This window comes from Pan paniscus, chromosome 4 (genome assembly GCF_029289425.2).
Source record: "Pan paniscus chromosome 4, NHGRI_mPanPan1-v2.0_pri, whole genome shotgun sequence".
NCBI lineage: Eukaryota > Metazoa > Chordata > Mammalia > Primates > Hominidae > Pan > Pan paniscus.
In genome coordinates this window covers 96,062,806-96,085,240 of record NC_073253.2, presented here as the reverse complement: position 1 = coordinate 96,085,240, position 22,435 = coordinate 96,062,806, and the positions used below count along the sequence as shown (strand labels likewise).

The 22,435-nt window shown below is 33.9% G+C and overlaps 1 protein-coding gene across 1 annotated transcript in view; it reads left to right on the top strand.

Moving 5' to 3' along the window:
* ST8SIA4 (ST8 alpha-N-acetyl-neuraminide alpha-2,8-sialyltransferase 4) overlaps positions 1-22,435 on the top strand; it is a 103,401-nt gene that overhangs the window by 68,890 nt on the left and 12,076 nt on the right.

The window sequence follows — 22,435 nt, the reverse complement described above, 5'->3', positions numbered from 1 at the left end:
TTACATATGGAAAATATTTTCATGATTTTTTGACATAATCCAGTTAAATTCCTTATTTTATAAAGGAAACCGTTGCAGCCCAGAGTCTCATCTGCTCAAAAATAGACACTCAGTTAGTGGCACAGTTAGAGTTGCTGATTCCAGGAGCAGCTCTCTTTAGACCAATCTCACTATAGAACAGTGTATCTTTATAATAGCATGGCAATATTTGTGCCATTTTATCATTTCTTTTTGATGTATGATTTTTCAATATAATAAAACCTATTGATTTAGAGACCCTTGTATGTATTGCCAAAATAATATTCAGAAAGTGAGTGCTTTCTATTTATATAAGTTATCACAGATCTTGAGCTGTTTCTGTCTTGTGTTTCCTGGCCAGAGATAAAGAGAAGATTATTTTTCATAGACAAGAAGAGGAAACAACTAAATTAACTGCCTTTGTAGCTAGGGATTTATAGTTCAAACTTTGGACCCAAGTTTTCAAATAATTCTAAAATAGGATTTCAATTGTTATTTTTTCAATTTAACAAAGAGAACATAAATTCTATAGCTGAGTTCTGAAGCATTTCATTAAATTTAAGTTCATTTATCTGCTCAGGCTTTCAGCTGACATCTGCAGAGCAAAATCAAGATCTTTTCTGGCAAATTGATTGATGGTGTGCCATATTATTTATAAGGCTCAAACTATGTACATTTGAAATATTTTCATTTAAATGAAATTTGAAACAAGATATGAAACCTTGCAATATGTATTTACCCAGAAAACAAGTGAAATTCATATCATAATTAAATATAATTTTTTTGCATATTCTAAGTTGGCAAAAGGTTATAGAAAAATTTTTAAAAGGGTGGGTGTGGTGGCTCATGCCTGTAATTCCAACTTTTTGGGAGGCCAAGGTAGGAGGATTGCTTGAGGCCAGGAGTTTGAAATCAGGCTTTTCAACATAGCAAGCCCTCATCTCTACAAAAAAGAAAAAAAAATAATGTTCTCTTTTAAGTGCAAGTTTTGTCACTATGGCTTAAATCATTTTGCTAGGAAGTTTATAATGTGGATGTCATAGTGTTGGAAACTGAATGCCACCATTTTATGATTTGCTGAAATTACTAAGTAGCAATTTTATTTTCTATTGTACATATTTGCTAGTCTATTCAAAGCAAATATTCATGAAGCTATAGCAAAAGAAACTGCCAGAGAATAGCTTCTAAGCATCTACAGTGTTGATGACTTACAGTGAGTCTCTGGAATTCACAGAAACATTTTCATTATAAATTCAGATTAAATTAATTACATTCTTATAGATAAATAAATACTTGTAATACAGTGACTTTTAATTTGATATTTAATTTAACAGGTTTTTTTTTCTCTAGTGCTCCAAATTTAATCAGTTACTAATATTTTGACTGGAATGAAAAAAATACATAATTTACATATTACTTCTGGCTAAGATGTATTTTGGTTATGTTATTTGATGTGTATTCGTTAGCAGTCTAAGTAATGTAACATTGGTCTTCATTAAAATCTCTGATTTCTTTCATTTATCTTATAGAAACACCATACTGTAATTTCTGTTCCTTCTTATGGTTGTAGAAGAGAGGTAGCAGACTCATGACTCACAGTTTGACTTGGCCTACTGACCTGCTTAATAACACAGATATTTAAAAATGAAATTAACTGTCAACATCTAAGTATCATGAGATTTTTCAACAGACATTTCAATATCTGGTGATTCTTTTAAAGATCAGAATATCTGGCAGTCCTAGATATCTATTTCTTCATGATTATGGTGAGGCAGACCTAAATCGTGCTGTCTTCTATACTCTAGGCACTGACATCCTGTCCTTCACAGTCCCATGTACCGCTTTGTCTCATTCATCCTGATAACAAGCCTGATTCATTCATCCTACTTTCTGGTTTTATCCAGCTCTCTAACCATTTGTTTTATTATTCTGCCTTATGAGAGTAGAATGAAGTATAAACATATATGGTAATTGATTCAGACACTCTTAGAAATGGAGAATACTGCATAGTTTCCAATGAATATCTCATTTAAAAATAATGACATTAAGACATTCTTGGGCAGATTAAGTGGCTTACTAAGACAACATATACAATAGCTAGGTATCAAATATACATCTTTCGGCATGAGTTTAAGAAACCAAATTTGAAACAGTTGCAAAAAAGTAGGCCACATTTCACCAGTAGAGATTCCTTTCAGGCAGTGTGTGCTAGTAAATGTTTCACAACTAACTCTCTGGGAAAACAAAGTGGATTTATAGCATTTGCTGATTTTCATAATGTAAATACTCCCACCATGCCCAATTTCAAACTAATGAGGAGATGACAAGCAGCTCACAAAATTCCAAAAAAAAAAAATTCACTGTGGCTCTGTGGATCAGTAAGGGCCAGCTCTAGCACACCAGAATAAACATATGGTTCAAGGAGATTCTTGTGTAAATTGGGTGAAGAAAACTGCAGCTATTAACATTCAGGCTTAATAAATGAAATCATTTCTATCACACTGGCACCTCAATCAGAAATGTCTATCTCATGTATTAGAATATTTTCTTTAAATTTTAGCTGTCATCATAGTTTAGATTGGCCAATGCAATTGCACTGGCAACAGTGATATCTGTAAACACAAAGTCAATAGCTTTTACAGACTTCATCACTTCTGGTTTATTATACCAATCAAATATCAACATGTGTAATGGATACTTTATATAATAATCCCTAAAGTGGAGTCTCTAAATATTTTGGACAAAGAAAAAGTATTTAAATTCTTCATCCTCCTATTGAGTTTGGACTGGCTAAATGCTTTTGAATAGCATTCAGATTTTATGGTGTGTGTCAGAAATGGATATTTACTCTAAATCTATTATTATTTTTCTAAATTTTCATCCTTTGTCTAAAACGTAAAAAATTCTAATAGTAATGACATGGCACAGTATATATATTCTAATTTCTCTATTATATAAGCTTAAAAGCATTGACATTATTTAAATGTTTTCATTTTATTCTGGAAACTTGGTAGTTATGACACTGATTCTCACAGGTAAGAAAAATGTTTACTTACATGATTGGAAAAAATTGATTTCTTAACTACTTAGCCTGAAAACGAGATAATATTAGTAAGGTGATTGCTGCTTATCTGAGAAAGTAAAATTATATAATTTCCTTTAGAATTTGTGATATAAGTTTTATACAAGAAACAGAAATAAGGTTTAATTCTTGATAATACATGATTAAAATATGGCAAATATTACATATACATGTATATATATACATTTGTGTGTGTGTGTGTGTGTATATATATGTATGTGTATATTTGTGTGTGTTTGCATATTCCAGTTAGTATGTATATTCAGGTTATTATGCATTCAATTCTATTCCTAATTCCAGAACTATAATGCAGGATTTTATTAAACTAATTATTAATACAGATTATGATTAATTCTTAAATAGAAATAAGGTATTTGGGTGTAATCTATGCTCAACTTTTTAGGGGAAAAACTCCTTTCACCTTTGATGTTTTACTGTACCTCTCAGTGATTGACTGATAGAGCTTTTAAGTTAAGAACTGAAATATAATTTCTCACTCATTCCATTAAAAAAAGGAATCTCACCACTAAAGAGAAATACAACCGAATATTTTGCAACAGTACTTGAGAATATATAGGTTATCTTAATTTCTAGCATTTTAAATTTAATATTGAGCTTAATGGTTTTCTCAAAATACTATGATTTTGTGGCACTATACGAGCAAAACAAAATAGCAGATGTTTCATTTAAAACCTCTTAAATTCATTCTTATGGTTGAATGTCATTCTATTGCAGCCACTGCATCTAAAATATTTCACCCTTTTTGCTGGAAGGAGACTTGCCGGGTGCTACAGAACTATTAAATGTTACAGATAGAGAATCTGCATCATTTGTTTCCATTAACTGTCCTGTCTGGATGAAAAAAACAATCCATAAAATGACAGATAAATGTAACATTTGACTTAAAGAAAGCAAATAAAGATAAAATTTGCTGAAAAATATTCCAATAGTATTAAACACTAGTAAAAGATTTCTGCTGCTCACAGAACTTATGCACTCCAATGATTTTACTTACTGTCTATGAAAAGACTGGCAAAATAGATAAGTGTTTGTGTGTGTGTGTGTGTTGAGAAATTCACTTGGAACGGTTGTTGAAATCTGTCCTCCGCTGTTTATAGTTCCTCACCTATAATGTAAAGGAAATCATCCTTTTGCCCAACAATTTGGAGGACTTTGAATTTGAAGTGGACAGTGTATGGAAATAGAAAAGGGCATAAGAGAAAAGTAAAATAGTCTGTGCTCAAGTATTCTAGAATTATTCTTGAGAGAGAATTTGGAGTGGAAATGGTGACATGATACTGAGATTTAAAATGTCTTATTTTCTTGTATGTTCTTTCACAAATTTAATGAGAGAGTATGGGTATGGAAAATAAAGCTGCAGTAGACAATCAATTCTATATCTCTCTATTATTTATCTATCTACCCATCTATCTACTATCTATTCTCTCTCTCTCTCTTTCCTCTCTCTCTCTCTCTCTCGGAAACTAGTTCAACACTGGCTCCCTAAAGCACTTGTGACACTTACTGATGACTCAGGTTTTGCAAGTGGAAAGTAGAGCTAATGATCAGAATGGTATCTCTTATTTCCCTCAGGTATTACGGTGTGTGTGTGTGTGTGTGTGTGTGTGTGTGTTTTAGCACTAATGAGAAAATTCCCTAGACTTCCTTTAGAGTTCCTATGTGTAAAGTCAATAGTGATAAGTGACGTGGGAGTATTTTAACCTGGAAATTGGAAAGTAAGTCTCCAAAGTATTACATTTTAACGTCAGTACAGAACAGTAGCAATTTTCTCTGATGGATTTTATTTTTTTCCAAGTTTCAGTCAGTGTTTTCTACCAAATCTAAGTAAAAAATTGAATCTGGAGATAATGCTTTTAGAATTTAAAAATTATAAATAATTCAAGTTGATTGTTTAAATTTCGTTTTCTTTAAAAAAAATTATTTGTCCACCTGGGAGTTATGAAATGATATCTTTAATTTGCCAAGTTGGAGAAGTCAACGTGAGATTTAACATTTGCTGTAGAAAAGTGAAAGTTATTTATTTCTAGGTTATACTTAGTAAGGAGTACCATATATTTAGCTGAGAAAGCATGTGAACCTTCCTTTCTACATTCAATCTTAGGTTTCTTTTCTATGTATTTTTATCCATTAGTAGTCTACCGTACCTAATGAGAAATCTCAGAACAATGCAAAAAAAATGAATGCAGCATTCAACCATGGCCAAATTAATAGTAATAATAGAGATCCAGCTCAACGTGGTCTTTAGGGGCACAGATTCTGGAGCCAGATTACTTTGTAATTCCCAGTTCCACATTTTACTAGCTCCATGACTTTGTGCCAGTTAGTTATTATCATCCCTCATCTGTAAAATAAGATTATTAAGAGTGTCTACTCATAGGGCTCTGAGAAATCATTTGAGTTATATGCAAAGCGTTTAGAACAGTGCCTGGCACATTATAAGTGCTAAATAAGGCTTATCTCTAATTAATACATCACTGAAAAATAGATTCAGTAAATTTTCCTTTGGGTAATTAAGCAAAGCTCATTTCTCTCTCAAGGTATTTCTCTCTTTCCAGACAACTCTTCCCTTTCTGCAGGTTTATTCAAATTAATCACAGTTGTTCTAATAAAGTGTCTTGAAATACATAAATGAATTTTGGTTAGAAAAACAAATAGGAGACCTAGAGATCACATCTTATTATGCCTTACCTTGATTTCAGAAAGTAATCTACTAAAAATATCTGAGTTTATCTTCCTTTTTACTTCTATATCTCTCTCAATTTAGATTGAAGTCAACTGATGGTTATCTTTCTATTCTGGTGAATAATAGTAATGAATGAATATGTCCAATGTATCCCCCAAAGTGGGGATAGGTCCATTCCAAACTTGGCAGCTGAAATAGCTGTACATTAATTGTTGGTGAATATCTATGGACTTCACTATGTTATTTCCGAAACAATAATTGGCAACCACAGCATCTATAATGACGTTTTTATATTTTAAACTTCAACTTAAGCTTTTCACAGGAGTGACAAGTACAATCTCAGATGAAAAATTTGGTATGAATGAATACGAATTAGTGGAGAACCTTATTTTAACCACCAGTAATAGCAATACTGTAAGAAGTTAACTTTCCAATGTTTATCTTTAATAGCATTACACATTTTCAAATTTCAAGTAGCCACATTTACTTTGGTTGAAAAAAAAGATTTTTAAAAATTTAGTAGTTTTTCCCATGCATTTTCCTACTCATTTACCTACTTTCATGTGAGTATAACTTAATTTGTTTATGTTGGAAAAAATGACAACCTCTTTCAAAATAAGTAGAGAATCATTCCTGGCTGTCAGAATATCTCACAATTCCATGGAAAATTGATTAACTCTCCATATGATAATTCAAGGGAGAAGTGTCACTATATAGCTAATCATGTGCCATTTACTAATAGATCTGAACTTACGGGTAGCTTTAGCATTTGTGATTGAAAATTTTGTGTACAAACAGAAAAATAACAAATTAATATATTTTCTGGAATATAAAAATGCTACATCTATAATAACAAGAATGTAAACTGGAAGACATCTCAGCCCTAGTTCCTTGTTTGTTTTTCATTTCACCCATGTTTTACATTTTGAAAAAAACAATAATCCAAGAAGGCCGGATGTGTTAGGCCATTTTTATGTTGCTATAAAGAGATAACTGAGGCTGGGTAATTTATAAATAAAAGGGATTTAATTGGTTCATGGTTCTGCAGGCTGTATAAGAATCATGGCACCAGCATCTGCTTGGCTTCTGGGGAGGCGTCAGCAAGCTTACAATCATGACAAAAGGCAAAGTGGGACAGGCTCTCACATGGTGAGAGCAGGGTCAAGAGAAAGAGCTGGGAGATGGTACACACTTTTAAACAATCATATCCTGTGAGAACCCACTCACTATCGCAAGGACAGCACCAAGCCATAAGGGATCCACCCACATGATCCAATCACCTCTCACAAGGCCCCACATCCAATGTTGAGGCTGACATCTCAACATGGTATTTCCCAGGGACATAGATCCAGATTATGTCACTGAATCAATTTGATCAGTAGTGACAACTTAAGAAAGAGAAAAAGTAATAAACAGTAATAAGAGAAACAATATTAAAGCTTTAGAAACTCAAAACTGTCAACATAAAATAATTACCATAATAATACCTTTTTAGCAATCACATTTTAATGTCCCCATTCGATACCAAATTATAGGCATTTTCATAGATAAAAATATTTCTTTTTAATGTCAGTTAAATAGTTATGAGATAACTGTGCTTAATATTTAAAGTTTTACTAAATGCTAATTTCTAATTTCTAAGCATTCTGCTCTCTATGCCCTACAACTAACAATTGCTCCTTTTGTCACTAGAGCGTTTTATGTTTTATTATTCTTTTATTCTTCTGTCTAATTCTATTAAAAATGGACCTTAGTAGTACATATCCATATACATTATATGTGTCTGTATATATAAATGCATGTATATTTAGATGGAATTTTATAGAAATAATGTCTTTTGATTATTATATTAGCACTCATTTGATTAAGATGATATCCTAATCTCTTCAATATCCTTTAATTCTTTCATTCACTTATTCAACAAATATTTATTGAACATATTCTAGGTGCCAGGCATTTTGCTATATCTGGGATGCACATTTGAATTAGATACAGTTCTTACCTCACTTGGATAATTATATCGTTATTAGGAAATTATAGTACTGTACGATAAGTGCAAGATGAGTGAGGAGTGGATGCTCCTGGAGAATCCCTTCTAGCAAAACTGAGTTAGGGGACTGATTAAAAGAAAAAGGCTGCTGATGAAATTGATATTCTAGTTAATGCCAAGAACAGGGAAATACGTTTCAGGCAGAGAAAATTACATGTGTAAAACCAGAGGCCTTTTTGTTGTATAATATTAGTTAACACCCATGTAACACTATATGCCAATCATTATTACAAGTGATTTTCACACTATGTAAACAACCTTTTTGACATAGGTTTGTTATTACTCCTATTTTCCTCTTGAGAAAACTGAGGAATGAATTAGTTAAGTAACTTGCCCAAGTTAACATAACCAGTAAAATTCAAGGCTGGGATCCAAGTAGCTTGGTTCCATCATTGGTAAGTTTCCTACTTCCTCTCAATTCCATACTGCCTTTTACAATAAAAATGCACAGAAGATTTAATTTATTATGCTAGGTATTCATTTTGCAGCCCAATCAATTGAGTAAAATAATTTTAGAAACCAACTTACAAACGTTTGAATAATACAAAAACCCTGTGTGTCATCAATCATGAATTTCAACTCAGCAAGAAGGCTAGGAATTTACTTCACTTTAACAAAGATTTATTGCCTTCCTCTACATGCAAGACTCTGTGCTAGGTACCAGGGATGTAAAGATCAGTTAGTTTAATCTCTTCCCTGAAGGAGTTCACAATTTTTCCTGCAAAATAATATGTTAACCAATAAGAATTTATAAAACTTATGCCAAATACAACCAAGCAGACACCTACGTGTGATATGAGGGTACAGAGTTTGCCTGATTCACCTTTGAATTCATAGCACGATGTATATTACCTGACTAAACATAGAATGAATGAATGAACACAGCAACATGCTATAAAGGGAAGAATTACTTTCCTCAGGGTAAATCATGAGATACTTCATTAAAAGGAGGCATTTAGGGCCTGTAAGAGTGGATTGGATTTTCTTAATGGAAGGTGGTAGAGTAGTAAGGTAGATGAAACTTGACACATGGAGGGAAAGAGGAGCAAAAGCAATAGAGTAGAAAAGTTAGAACTGAATAAGAACAATGAGAGAATGTCCTGAAGAGTTGGGTTGGTGTAAGTTTCTAGATGGCCTCGAATGATGTAACAGGAGCCTATAAGAACATTTTAGAGGTTAATTTGTTACCCTTTGTGCAAATTAATGGTGATCTAAGGCAGACCAATGAAAAAAAGAAGAGAAGGAAAGAGATACATGTGGAAGTTAGTTAGGGATGTATTAAGATTATGTTTTTAGAATGCTGCAATACATTTTAGTGCAGTAACCTACATTAACTGAAAAAGGGAGAGTCATACTTTGAAAATAAGAACAATCTCCTTCATTTCATTTATGGGCATAGCAAATTTCTCTTCTTATCACTGCAGTTTCTGTGGTCCAAAGCATGTTTGAAAATGAAACATCTGTGATACTGAAATATCTTCAATAACAAAACATCTGCGATACGAAAATATCTTCATTTTTTTTTAGAAATTGAGAAGGCTTCCCTTAGGCATATGTCCCAGATATACAGTATCACATCTTAGTTATAATTGAAAACACTGTGGTGCCCCAATAGAGCCTCCAAAAGAAAAACTAACCCATATGGATTTAACTAAAATAAATATAATTAATTAAATAAAACCTAAAGTGTGAACTGATTTGTATCAAAGCTTCTGCTTTAAGTGTCAATGAGCAGAACACACTTAATCCATCCAAATATGGAGTGTTTGTTATTGATATTTAGTATCTGCGTACAGAAAGATTAAAATAGCATTTAAACTAAACTAGATTCTCTTTAGAATTCATAGGTAAGTTCCTTCCTTCTAAATATTTCCTAGAACCAATATTTTAAATAAAGTTATGGTTCTAGATTCTGAGAGTATACTCAAGTATTTTTGACTTGCATACAATATGTAGATTCCCATCATTTCTCAATTCCTGTGTCACCTTTCCAGCCCCTCTCCCCATAACACAAACCAATTGTAGAAAAGTTAGTTCGAGTTAGATAAAGAAAATTTTTAAAAAATATATATTTTTTGAGCCCCCTGACCCTCAGAGATAATCAGACCCAACTCATATAGGAGCATTTTAGCTCTATGCATTGAGCCTGATGGACAATAATTTCAGTGGAGCAGAGATAGTGGAGAATGAAAGAAAAATGAATTTCATGAAACACAATGGAGATGAGAAAATATGCTGAAGAAGAGTTGTGTCTCTGCATGAAAGAAAAACAATGGTAGTAATAATAATTCCATTTATTGAACATTTCTTTTATCATTGAATCATCATAAGTAGGTTTTATAAGTCTTTTTTTAAGATGAAAAGAATTGTGCCTCAAAAAGAATAAAAAAAAAATCTTGTTAAGAATCCAGGTGGGAAGTTTTAGAATTGATAAATGTTTTATGTCTCAAGGTATAATTTTAGTATTTTTTATAGTTACATTTTGGAGATTGTCTTGATGTGGCACCTGCAAGGCATTTTATTCAGTCCTTTTGTGGTTCAGTAAACAGCTACCTGGGCCTTAGTTATGGGATAGAGACTGTCAGTCACCCCAGGGTAAGGACTATGTCTTTTCTCATCTGGGCCTGTTCACCAGCCAAGTACCTGGAGAACAGTAGTTCCTCAAAATTAAGTGGTCAATGGAGAACAGAAGCAATAATGAAAAAAGAAATCATTCAAAAAGTTAATTTAGGTAGATAAATATAATTATATAATGTAACTAATTACCTCTGGCAAGCTAGCTATTTCAATTTCAATTAATATTATTGAAGAGAGTTGTCACTGGACATTTATTATAAGTCCTATATGTATGTGTAATAGGTTTTATTTTGAGAAGCTATAGGTCTAATTTTAAGAATGCATTGGTTATACTGTGCTTTACCAATTCTAAGTAAACATAATAAAACATAATATTTATATTTGAAGTCATATGCAAGTATAGTTACATAAATAGATATGATTACTGAATCTCCTGTAGAAATTATTTGCTTGTATCCTTTAAAAATTAATTTTAGTTGTACTTACACACATATATTCTTGCATATTTGTACATTTATGCACACACATAGACAAATATATTGCAACCATTTGAAAGAATATCTTTGTCTAAGTTATACAATAATCAGTTACCATACCATTCTTGATGATGTGTCCTTGACTGCTTGCCTGAACTCATGAAGTTATTACAATATATTACCATCCAGAAATATTATAACACATAAAATAAGTCTGTCGAGGGTTTATAGAGGTATCTTGAATTCAGAAGAATAAAATATTTGATGTATACGGATATCTGCTGCATATGACAGTTTCTAACTTAGAAATGGATTAGGCTTTGAAAATTTGAAATCCAGATAGGAAACTACTGGCTGTTTTATTCAACAATAAAGACTACAGTACTAATTATGTGCTAGGCATTACTTAAAGCACTTTACAAATTTTACTTTATTTGGTCTCCATAACAACTCTATAAGGTAGATAATATTCCCATTTTATTGACGATGAAATAAAGCACAATGAAATCAAATATCTTATACCAGCTCACATAGTAAGTGGTAGCACTAGGCTTTGAAACTCATCAGTCTGGCTCCAGAGTCTACACCCGTAATTATTGCACAGAATGTCTTGTAAACTCTATTCCCTTTCACTTACTTGCCCCTCGTAACAGGTCTTCAACAGTTTTGCAAGCGATTGCTAAAGTCTTAGAGTGAGCCACATAAGTATTTTATCTTCAGTGTGGCACATTTATGACCAAAGAATGCAAAAATAACATGAGTATACTCTTAAAAATGAAACATAAATAATAAATAAAGACTTCTTATCTCTTTATGTTGTTTAATTATGCTTTGGAAAGATCATTTTTCCTTACAGAAGAATATGTTGCTAGATAGAAATGTTGTAGTAATTCTTCTTTTTTTTTTTTTTTTTTTTTTTGAGACGGAGTCTCGCTCTGTCGCCCAGGCTGGAGTGCAGTGGCGCGATCTCGGCTCGCTGCAAACTCTGCCTCCCGGGTTCACGCCATTCTTCTGCCTCAGCCTCCCGAGTAGCTGGGATTACAGGCGCCCACGACCACGTCCGGCTAATTTTTGTATTTTTAGTAGAGACGGGGTTTCACCGTGTTAGCCAGGATGGTCTCGATCTCCTGACCTCGTGATCCACCCGCTTCGGCCTCCCAAAGTGCTGGGATTACAGGCGTGAGCCATCGCGCCAGGCCGAAATGTGGTAATTCTAAAGGATCTGAATGTGTTCGAGAATTTTAGAGGTTATACACAACAAGTACTTTATTATGTCTACTGTAACTTATGACTTTCCTTTCCCCTATTATAGATATATCACTGTCAATATCCTATTTTTTCAATCTTTATTACTCTACAATAGAATTCAGGCAAAGGAAAAAAATTCAAGTAAATGAAAAGATTTATCAAAGCATTTAGGTAATAGTTGGGAGGAGTGAAGGGAAAAAATAGATCAAATAATATATAGGTGCTTGTATTTGAAAAAGGTTTGAGTTTAAATTTCTAATCCATGAGAGACCAAAAGACAAAGAATCTTTAGTGATCAAACCGATAGATAACTATTTTGAGGGGAGAGAGAGACAGTGCTGGGGAAGACTGCATGGCTCACACCGCTCTGTAGGGGCTCACTGGGTACTGTTCGCTGGGATTCTCTTGGCAATTAGCCCAAGAGAGCAGAGCATGGCAGTGAGGTGAGAGCAAGCGTGAATACACACTGATGCTCCTATGCGCAGAATATTCGCAGTTTATAGGTAAAGATATATGACTTGCGAATATTCCTACACCTACAAATGACTATTCCCACACTGTTTTTATAGGTCACTGGGCTGTGTTTTGAGCTCAAATATTGCCTGCATCAGAATTCGTAGTTATTTCATAGTGAGTCATTTGCCAAGTCTTTGTTCTTTTCCTGGCTGCAATAATTAAGCTAATGAAAATTCTTCTCAGTCTCAGACCTGCTGAGAAAATTTCCCAGGAATATGGGCCTTTGAAAAAAAACGGAACTCTTCCCTTGCTTACTTAAAAATAGTATAAAAAAATAGTATAAAAATAGTAGTTTACCTCTTTTGACTTGAACCAATGCTTGTTCAAGACTAAGGATCTTCCACATCCCACACAGTCTTCTGATCCTCTTCTAGAATTCTGAGCCCTTTCAACCTAAATTTTCTAGAGGCAAAGTGCAGGTTTAGGCAAGGGAAATAGCCCTAGAGATGTCTATGGGGTCCCATGAGTGAGGAAATCCAGGGCAAAATCAACTTTTGGCCTGAGAGGAGCCTTTCAGCAAAGACGTGATTAGAAATCTTAAATCCAACCTATGTTTCCGTCTAACAGAAAAGCTTTTGATCCATAATGAGCCACTTTGAGGGATTTTCAAAGAGGTATTGCTTTTTGAGGTCTCAGAGAAGGAAAAGTGGAGCTTGGAGCCTGCAAAAAGCACACTGACCCTAAGGAGTACCGGAAAGTTGCTTTCTCAGGGAGCTATGAGTGAATGTTTTGGAAAGCTGCTTGCCTGGCACAAAAGAGGAACTCTGAAAGGCTGACAAAAATGTTCCTTATTTCAGCACGTATCAATCTATTACTCATCAGCTCATTAGGGTTTTACACGGTAGTTGGTTTATGCAGGCCCCAGTGTGTAATGAACCCGAGAAGTGAAAACTCTCCCAGAACCCCAGGCTCTCCCAGGACAGGTAATTTACTTTCCAGTGAATGGTAGTGGACTCATGTTTTTGTAGTTGCAATCGCAGGTTTGCTCTGATTAGTGAGATGTCCTAGAACTGTAAATTAGAGTGTTTTATTTTTGCTTCAGTATATACATTCTGTATATGCATAGCTAAGTGGATATAGAAATAGATTTCAGTTTGAAATTTGAATTACTTAACCAGTGTTTATCAACAGTGTACAGTACTGATGTTGCACATGGCATCAGGGCAAAGTGCTACAATAAAACATAGGAAATCTGTGATCTTAAAATGCACTTTGCCCTGTCCTTGTAGAGCCGTAGATTGTTGCTGTGAATGTCAGTGCTATTTAGGGAGGAACTAGAGTGACAAAGATACAACCTGGATTTCTTAGAGTTGCCTGTGACCACACGTGCAGTTTGTCTCTGAAGCCAGGGAGTGCCTGATTAAATACAGGGCCCACCCACTGTGAGAAAACACTCTGGCATCCCAGCTGCCATTCAGAATGTGAAATCCAGGATATGACCTGTCAAGATGAGCCACTTCAGCATATTGTGGCAATGCAGCTGTCACTGAGATACGTAAGTCTCCAGAGAAAAGCATTCAAACTGTTTCCATGGTGGAATGAATACAAATGCACAGCAGCTCTAGTCATATTTGAATGTGAGTTTTTTCAGCAGGATGGTCCATATTAAATATGCAGATGTGTGCAAGTGACCCCAGTACCTCTTCTCATCTCTGATTGCTGAGCATTTTCTGAAGGCATAATTTTCTTAGTTTGTATCTGAGAGGGGCAGGGAACATTTGTAAGCCATACAGAGTTAAGATATCCATTTGTTGTCCTTTTTCCTTAATGAAGACAAAATTGTTATAGATTATCCATGACACATCTGAAAAAGAGATGTTTTCACAACGTAGATTTAAGTTATTTTATATTTATTTCTTGATATTGAACTTATTCTCTTCAACACTCTGACAAATGTATAGTGCTAGCAACACATTTATAATAGAACTTCAAAACTTCTGACTTGTACCATTAGTGTCAGGAGAAGCCCAGTGAATATAATTAGTGATTTTATAAGTGTTTTTCTAATAAGGAATTAACGTGTATCACCCCACAAGTGTGCCCAAATAAGTGGTAACAAAAACTTGGGGAGGAAATTTCCTTCCTATGGGATGTGTGTGTGTGTGTGTGTGTGTGTGTATACACACGCGTATATCTGAATAGAAAACTGAATATATATATTTACATATGTGTTATATACATTTACAGATAGGATTCGATGTATTAATGTATTATATATAATTGTTTATGTAAATATAATATACAACATATAACTATACATGTTATATAACTATTCTGAATAGGACACTCATATAGATATTTACTTTATTAATTAGAATGAAATGATATATTACCTAATGATACCCTGTAACAATTTGTTTCACTTGTTTTTCTCAGAAACTCTTGATTTTAATAATTCATTAATTTAACAAGTATATTCAGGCTTGTTATGTGAAAATGTTAAGTATATAAGTGTTTCTAGTTTGTTCACGTATAAATTTAGAACTTGCATATCCCCAAATACCTGAAAGCCATAACTGAACTACAGGATAACCTTCAGACCTTCACACTTGTCACTTCTTCATTGCACTGTGATTTTTGTTTTCGTATTTTTTTTGGCCCCAAGTACCTATCATATTCCCCAGATGGCTTAGCCATCATCACTGGCAGATTATGAATAATGTTTTACATTGAACAGATGTAAGCAATTTGTAATTTTTCCCCTTTCTGAACCAGCTTTGTTTTGATGAATCAACTGGAAATTGAAACTTAAGTAGAACTTCTGTTTGAAAAGGAGCAATGTTTTCCCACATTGGCATATGTAGTCAGCTCTTAAATATAGAGAAGAAACAACGAATAGGGGAATTGGCCAGGGTGTGTGGCAAGAAATACTGGAAGATCATTATTTAGCATTGCCATATAGTTCCAATTTCTTTATTCTATAGAACCACATAATAAAAAAAAAAAATTAAGTTGCTCCAAACCAACCAAAAGTTCATCAGGTTGCCTGTGTTTCTATCCAGTAAGAATATTCTTCAAAAGAACTAGAATTCTGGAAATACAGTAAGAGCTGGTGAAATGTTAAAAGAGAAAGAAATGAGCTATCCCCTTGACAAGGATGTGTTTGCTCTGCTGAATTGTATTTTATGTAATTATATAAATTATAATTGTATTTTTTGACCCTAATATAGGCAAGTCAAATTAAGCATTACTGACAATTCGATGTTAGGATAAGCTCTCTACAAGCTACAAATTAGGTGAATAATCTCTCTACAAGCTACTAATGACAAAAATATCTACCTAAGACAGACCTTAATTATATGGCTAGAAAAGGTACATTTATTTATATATCGATATCCTATTCATAAATAATATATATTTTCCTTACAATAGCCAGTGGCCAGACCTAAAACGCCACTTAATGTCCAGAGTTCAGTCATGGTCCTGCACTTTCAGAGCCTGTTTCTGACCTGGTAATTCTTGCAGTGGAAAGAGCAATCAAACTGAGTATCCTTCACTTTCTTTAAAGTCTATGAGAACAATCTAATTGGCAGTTGGTCTGGAATAAATCTTAATTATTGAACACTTGCAAATTTGAAAACTTCATATGCTACAGACAGAATTTTATAACAAAAATGTCAACTATCCTAGGCAGACACGAATGCACTTCTTATTTCTGTGCTCATTACTTAATTTCAACATCACTGATATAGGAAGTTTAATGTGAATATATAAAATATAATTCAGTAGAATCATAGACCATCCTCAAAGTTTCTTTAACCCTTGCTTCCAAAAAATAAATAAATAAATAAATAAATAAATACACATGAAATCTCATGTCTATCTTTAGCAACATTTACAGTTGCAAAATAAATTAAATAATATGATTTGAACCCAATCAAAACAACTGTATTTATTATACTTCTTCTACTTATATCCCACTCTAGGAATCTGTATGTTTCTCTGACAGTGAATAATCATTGGTTCTAACAATCTGGTAAAATCTCTTATTTTTATTACTTTTTTAGAGACAGTCTCATACTGTCACCCAGGCTGGAGTGCAGTGGCATGATAATAGCTCACTGTAACCCCAAACTCCTGGGCTCAAGTTATCCTCCCACCTCTGCCTCTCCAATAACTAAGACTACAGGTGTATGCCACTACTGCTGGCTATTTTTTTTTTTTTTTTTTTTGTCAAGACAGGGTCTTGCTATGTTGCCCAGGCTGGTCTCACACCTTTGGCCTCCAGGACCCTCCCACCTCAACCTCCCAAAGTGATGGGATTGCAGGCATGAGCCACTGTGCCTGACCTAAGGATCTTATTAACTAAATCTTTCGTGTAGGCAGCCATTGGAGGAACTCATTAGGTGTATTTTCTTATTTGATTAAGGAACTGAATGGGATGGCTTACCTTGCCCCCCCCCCACCTTTTTTTTCAGATGCTATAATTTAAAATTCCTTAGATATATAACAGAGTTCCTCAGTTCCTGAGTTTGCTTTGATACACAATTGTTAGACCAAAAATAAAAAGCCTTTTTTTTTCATGAATGTTCAAAATGTAGGATCCTCTGGATATCCCTTAAAGAGTTCCCATAAATTTTATGGATTCATAGCCTTCTTCCAAAGAATGAATTAAGATAGCAACCGAGCTATTTCAGTTGTCTTTTAGTTAAGTAACCCCATTAGAGATACAATGTGAAGTTTCTTAATATTTTAAACTTAATATTTCCCCAATATTTTAATGCAGTTTATACTCTAGCACTCTATAGTTTCTTTTTGAACCTGTGGATACCCTAGATTCTTCTCTTGCCTTCTGCACTCTACAGGTATTACATGCATTTTAGCAGTTTATACATGAAATTTGAGTCATCATACTAAACAATATTACATGAATGTACTAAAATAGAAACAGATGGTCAAGAATACTGTACATTTCTTCGTAAACCAACTCCCACAGATTGCCTTTCTTCAGATTTTTTGCCCAAGTAGAACCAATCATCAAACAAGTGATTAGAGAGGCTTTATTATGGAAATATTCCTCTTGAACAATAACAACAACAAAAAGCCATTTCAATCACACTTCCATTTTAAAGAAAGTTATATTTCACCCTCTTTAAGTTTATTGTTATAAAGTCTGAGTTAATTATCTCTATCAACTTATATTCTTATTCAAAGTGTCAGTAAAAAAGTTTGTGACTCTCATTCTTGAATTTCTATTACACCAGTTCGACAGAAAGAAAACAAATTGTATGGAATAAATGTTTGTCTTAGGCAGTGCCTCTAAATTGAAGTGAATTTCATGATTGCTATATTGAGTTGAATTGTATAGTCCACATTCTAGATTGATACCACATGATCAGTTTTCACTGCTTTCTAAAATGTATCCAGTCCAAAAAAAGTAACTATTGGAGTTTTTTGTTTCTTCATTTGTTTTGTTTTGTTTTACCGGATAATTTTCAATTCCTGGTTGTATAATTCAGGCACTAGTTCGATAAATTATTTAAACAAAAATAAGAGTTAAATGAAACTGAACTTAAATTTGTTAGTTGAGTTGAGTGTTATATGAGCAGGTATTACTGGAAAGGAGACCCCATCTAGACCCCGAGAGTGGATTCTTGGATCTCACATAAGAAAGAATTCACGGCAAGTCCGTAAAGGGAAAGAAAGTTTATTAAGAAAGTAAAGGAATGTAAGAATGGCTACTTCATAGACAGAGCAGCCCCAAAGGCTGCTGGTTGCCCTTTTTTATGTTTATTTCTTGATTATATGTTAAACAAGGGGTGGATTATTCATACCTTCCCTTTTTAGACCATATAGGGTAACTTCCTGACATCGCCATGGCATTTGTAAACTGCCATGGCCCTTGTGGGAGTGTAGCAGTGAGAATGACCAGAGGTCTCTCTCATCACCGTCTTGGTTTTGGTGGGGGTTTTTTGTTTGTTTGTTTGTTTTTTTATGAGACGGAGTCTCACTCTGTCTCCCAGGCTGGAGTGCAGTGGCGCCATCTCAGCTCAGTGCAACCTCTGCCTCCCGGGTTCACACCATTCTCCCGCCTCAGCCCCCCCGGGTAGCTGGGACTACAGGCGCCTGCCACCACGCCCGGCTACTTTTTTGTATTTTTAGTAGAGACGGGGTTTCACCGTGTTAGCCAGGATGATCTCAATCTCCTGACCTCGTGATCCGCCCGCCTCGGCCTCCCAAAGTGCTGGGATTACAGGTTTTGGTGAGTTTTGCCTGGTTTCTTTATTGCAAACTGTTTTATCAGCAAGGTCTTTATGATCTGTGTCTTGTGTTGACTTTCTGTCTCATCCTGTGACTTAGAATGCCTAATCGTCTGGAATGTAGCCCAGCAGGTCTCAGTCTTATTTTACCCAGCCCCTATTCAAGATGGAGTTGCTCTGTTTCAAATGCCTCTGACACATGTACATAGGTATTGTGACCTGACTTTGTTAATGTGATTTCTTCGACATAATATATTAAATTTCATTTACATATTGATTCGTAATTTACAGTGAACTATTATTTGTATGTTATCATTCAATTCTTTTAGCATTCCTAAAGGGAAAATGTTTTTACCCAAATTTAGAGATCAGGAATCTGAAACACAGACATTGCAAGGACTAGCCAAGGCTTAGAGCTTACACTCTGAGGGCTGACTCCATTCTAAGTCCTAGGATTTTTCACTGTACCGAAGTTGTTCAATAGGAACATTAACATTATTTTGGAAACTTTCTCTATATTAATGTTCTTGATTCAGCAACCATTTTATAAATGCAGTTTATAAATTAAGTGATTCTGCCTAAAATGTGTTGAAGGTATCACCGTTGATTCAAACAAAAAGTAAAGGGAGGAAAATTAGCAATGGTTTGAATAGACTGACATTTCACCAATAGATATTGACATGTGGAGGGAAAAAACAATCCAGGTATTTATTAATATTTGACTAATGAAAAATATTTCATAGCGTCTTATAGCCCTTTAAAGTTTCAGGGCTAAAAGTTGAAAGTTTTTCTCTAATTTTGTGGAGCAGAATTAAAACAGTGGCTTTGTAATATAATTCAAAACCCAAAGCCTGCCACCTTGTCATTGTCTTAACATTATTCCTTCATGGAGGTTTTCCTCAGCTGGGAAGTTCCCTTTCTTATATGCTCATGGAAAGCCCTTGTCTGAGTGTTCAATTTATGCCAGGGACAAGGCAATTGTCTAAATGGGCAGTTCCTACAGTATCTGCCCTTTATGGCAGGAATAAAAATAGAGAATAAAGATTTATATTTGACTAACCCCCAAATGCTATTAGTTTGATACTTGCTGGGAATGCTTTTAGGAACCACTTAGAATTTGCTTATGGCTATCTTAATTCTATTCATTTGCTGGGATTTGAGAACTCTGATCTTTGACTGATGTTGAGTTAGTGTACTTTGATAGCAAGAATGTTACATTATTCAATGGAATATAGATCACATTTGTTGGTCCTTACTTTTCTTGAAATTGATTTTAGCACAACTATCTGGGAGGTTAATGTAACCTGACTTATTGATGTAAACTGAGCATATCCATTTGTAAATAGTCCAGATCAAGCTAAAATAAGATCATCAGACCATTAGAAGAGTTGTTTATATTTTATTGTCATAGTAAAATTAACTTTTATTGGGAAACTAACCTCATATAGGCTGGGGAGTATGAAAGTATATTATCTAAGTGCCTCCTTGGACTCCTTGTTAATGTAAAGAAAAAATTTGCATGGATAAACACCTAGATCATTATCGTCTTCCCTATTTAACCCATTTTTACTGAGCTTTAGGATTACCTACACCACTACCATCCCTTGTATTTTAATGCTTTTTTTTTCTTTGTAGGACTCCATGTCCTGTGATAAATGATTGCACTGTTTCCTTTCAATCTTAGTAAGAAAAATGTGGTTTTTGATTTTCAAAAAGTAATCTGATCTCATAAGAACACTTAAATGTTAACCTAATTTAACTCCTTCATCATGCTTCAGAAGACCGTCCCTTTCTATTTTTCTAGTATTTCACTTTTTGTATGTCACCACTTCTTCATTCTGCAAGTTTAGATTATGAGTTTCAGTTTTTTCTCAGAAGGATTAAAAGTGAAGGTCATTAAAATAGTAATGGATTAAAAGAAAAGGCCATTAACATCTGTGGTTTGACATCTGTTTCATATTTTACTCTACCTCCAATTTGCCAGCTCAAGATTTTAAGCATTATCTTTGACAACTCCCAAAAGATATTTTACTAAATGCAGTTATAATCCATCTATTATATGATGCTTATTTTTAAAATTCTTCTTCACCAAAATCTAGCCCACATACGATTATTTAAATCACTCATGTAGTTTGGGAGTCATCTATTTTAGTTCCATTCAACAATCTGACATGGTAAATAAAGTCTAGAGTATTCTCTCTGGTTATTTTTGTTTAATCTTTCTCAGTTTTCAGCAAGATTTCATTTTCCTGTGACTTCATTCTCTTACATTAGCTTTAGCTTTGAAATTGTAAGGGGTCATTTTATAACTTTCAGATTATCAAGCATTATCAAAACATCATGTTTTATATAATAAATATATACAATTTTATATGTCAATTAAAATGAATAAATAAATTTGAAAAAATACATGAATTATGAATTTGTTAGGAGAAAAGATTATATGACCCCTAGTTACAAGTATTACAGGAAAGTGGGAATTATATTGTAAGTTTTTCAGTAGGGATGATCTTATCACATAGCTCTATAATGCGATTGAAGAGAAATGCTGCATGTTATGTCAGATAAAGTAGGGGTAGTTAGTATCTGCCAGCAAGATATAAAGATTAGACTACTGCTATAGTTGGATGAACTCCCGTGTTCCTTATTGTGAATTCATACTGCTTTTGACCATATAGAAGTGAATGTTTTAGACATAGTGAAACCATATTAAGATCCTCATTTTGTTGGTGGGTAAACTGGGTCCTAATATGTTTAAATGGTTTGACCAAGATCACATCATTAACAAAGGTAAATCAAGGCCGGGCTTCAGTTTTTCCAATACTTTCCCACTATTGAATATTGTAACTCAGGGATTAGCAAGTCATGAGAATGTTCTGTTTTATTAACACTACAAATCTCTAAAATACCAGCAAGAATAAATTAAATAAGCATGCATTAAGTACCTACTGTGTATCCAGCATTGTGTTGAATATGAGTTAAAAATAAAAACATCATTTATCTCTTCTGTTTCTATTTTTATTAGATAATGTTAAACATTTATATTAATATGTAATGAAGCTATCTTTACAAAGACAGCTTCCTTACTCCACTTTCTCTCTTTATAAATGGTTTACTCCATTTTCTCTCTTCACAAATCGAGTAAACAACTAATACCTGGAAATGTTTCTAAGTAATTTTTTAAATTGATTTTCTTGATCAAAACTCATGAAGCTACAGGCCAGGAGGAATATTTTCTGTCTCTTCTGCGTCTGCAGCATACTGGAGCTTGCTTGTACTGGCTTGCAAGATCTCATTGCACCATCTCTTCCCAATTCAGTGTTCACTGATGTCAGGTTGGTAGCTTGAAATCAGCCATGATGGTAATATTTACCTTTTTTTGAGTGTTCAATTTATGCCAGGGACAAGGCAATTGTCTAAATGGGTAGTTCCTATAGTATCTGCCCTTTATGGCAGGAATAAAAATAGAGAATAGAGATTTATATTTGACTAACCTTCCCAAATACTATTAGTATGATACTTGCTGGGAATGCTTTTAGGAACCACTTAGAATTTCCACAGAAA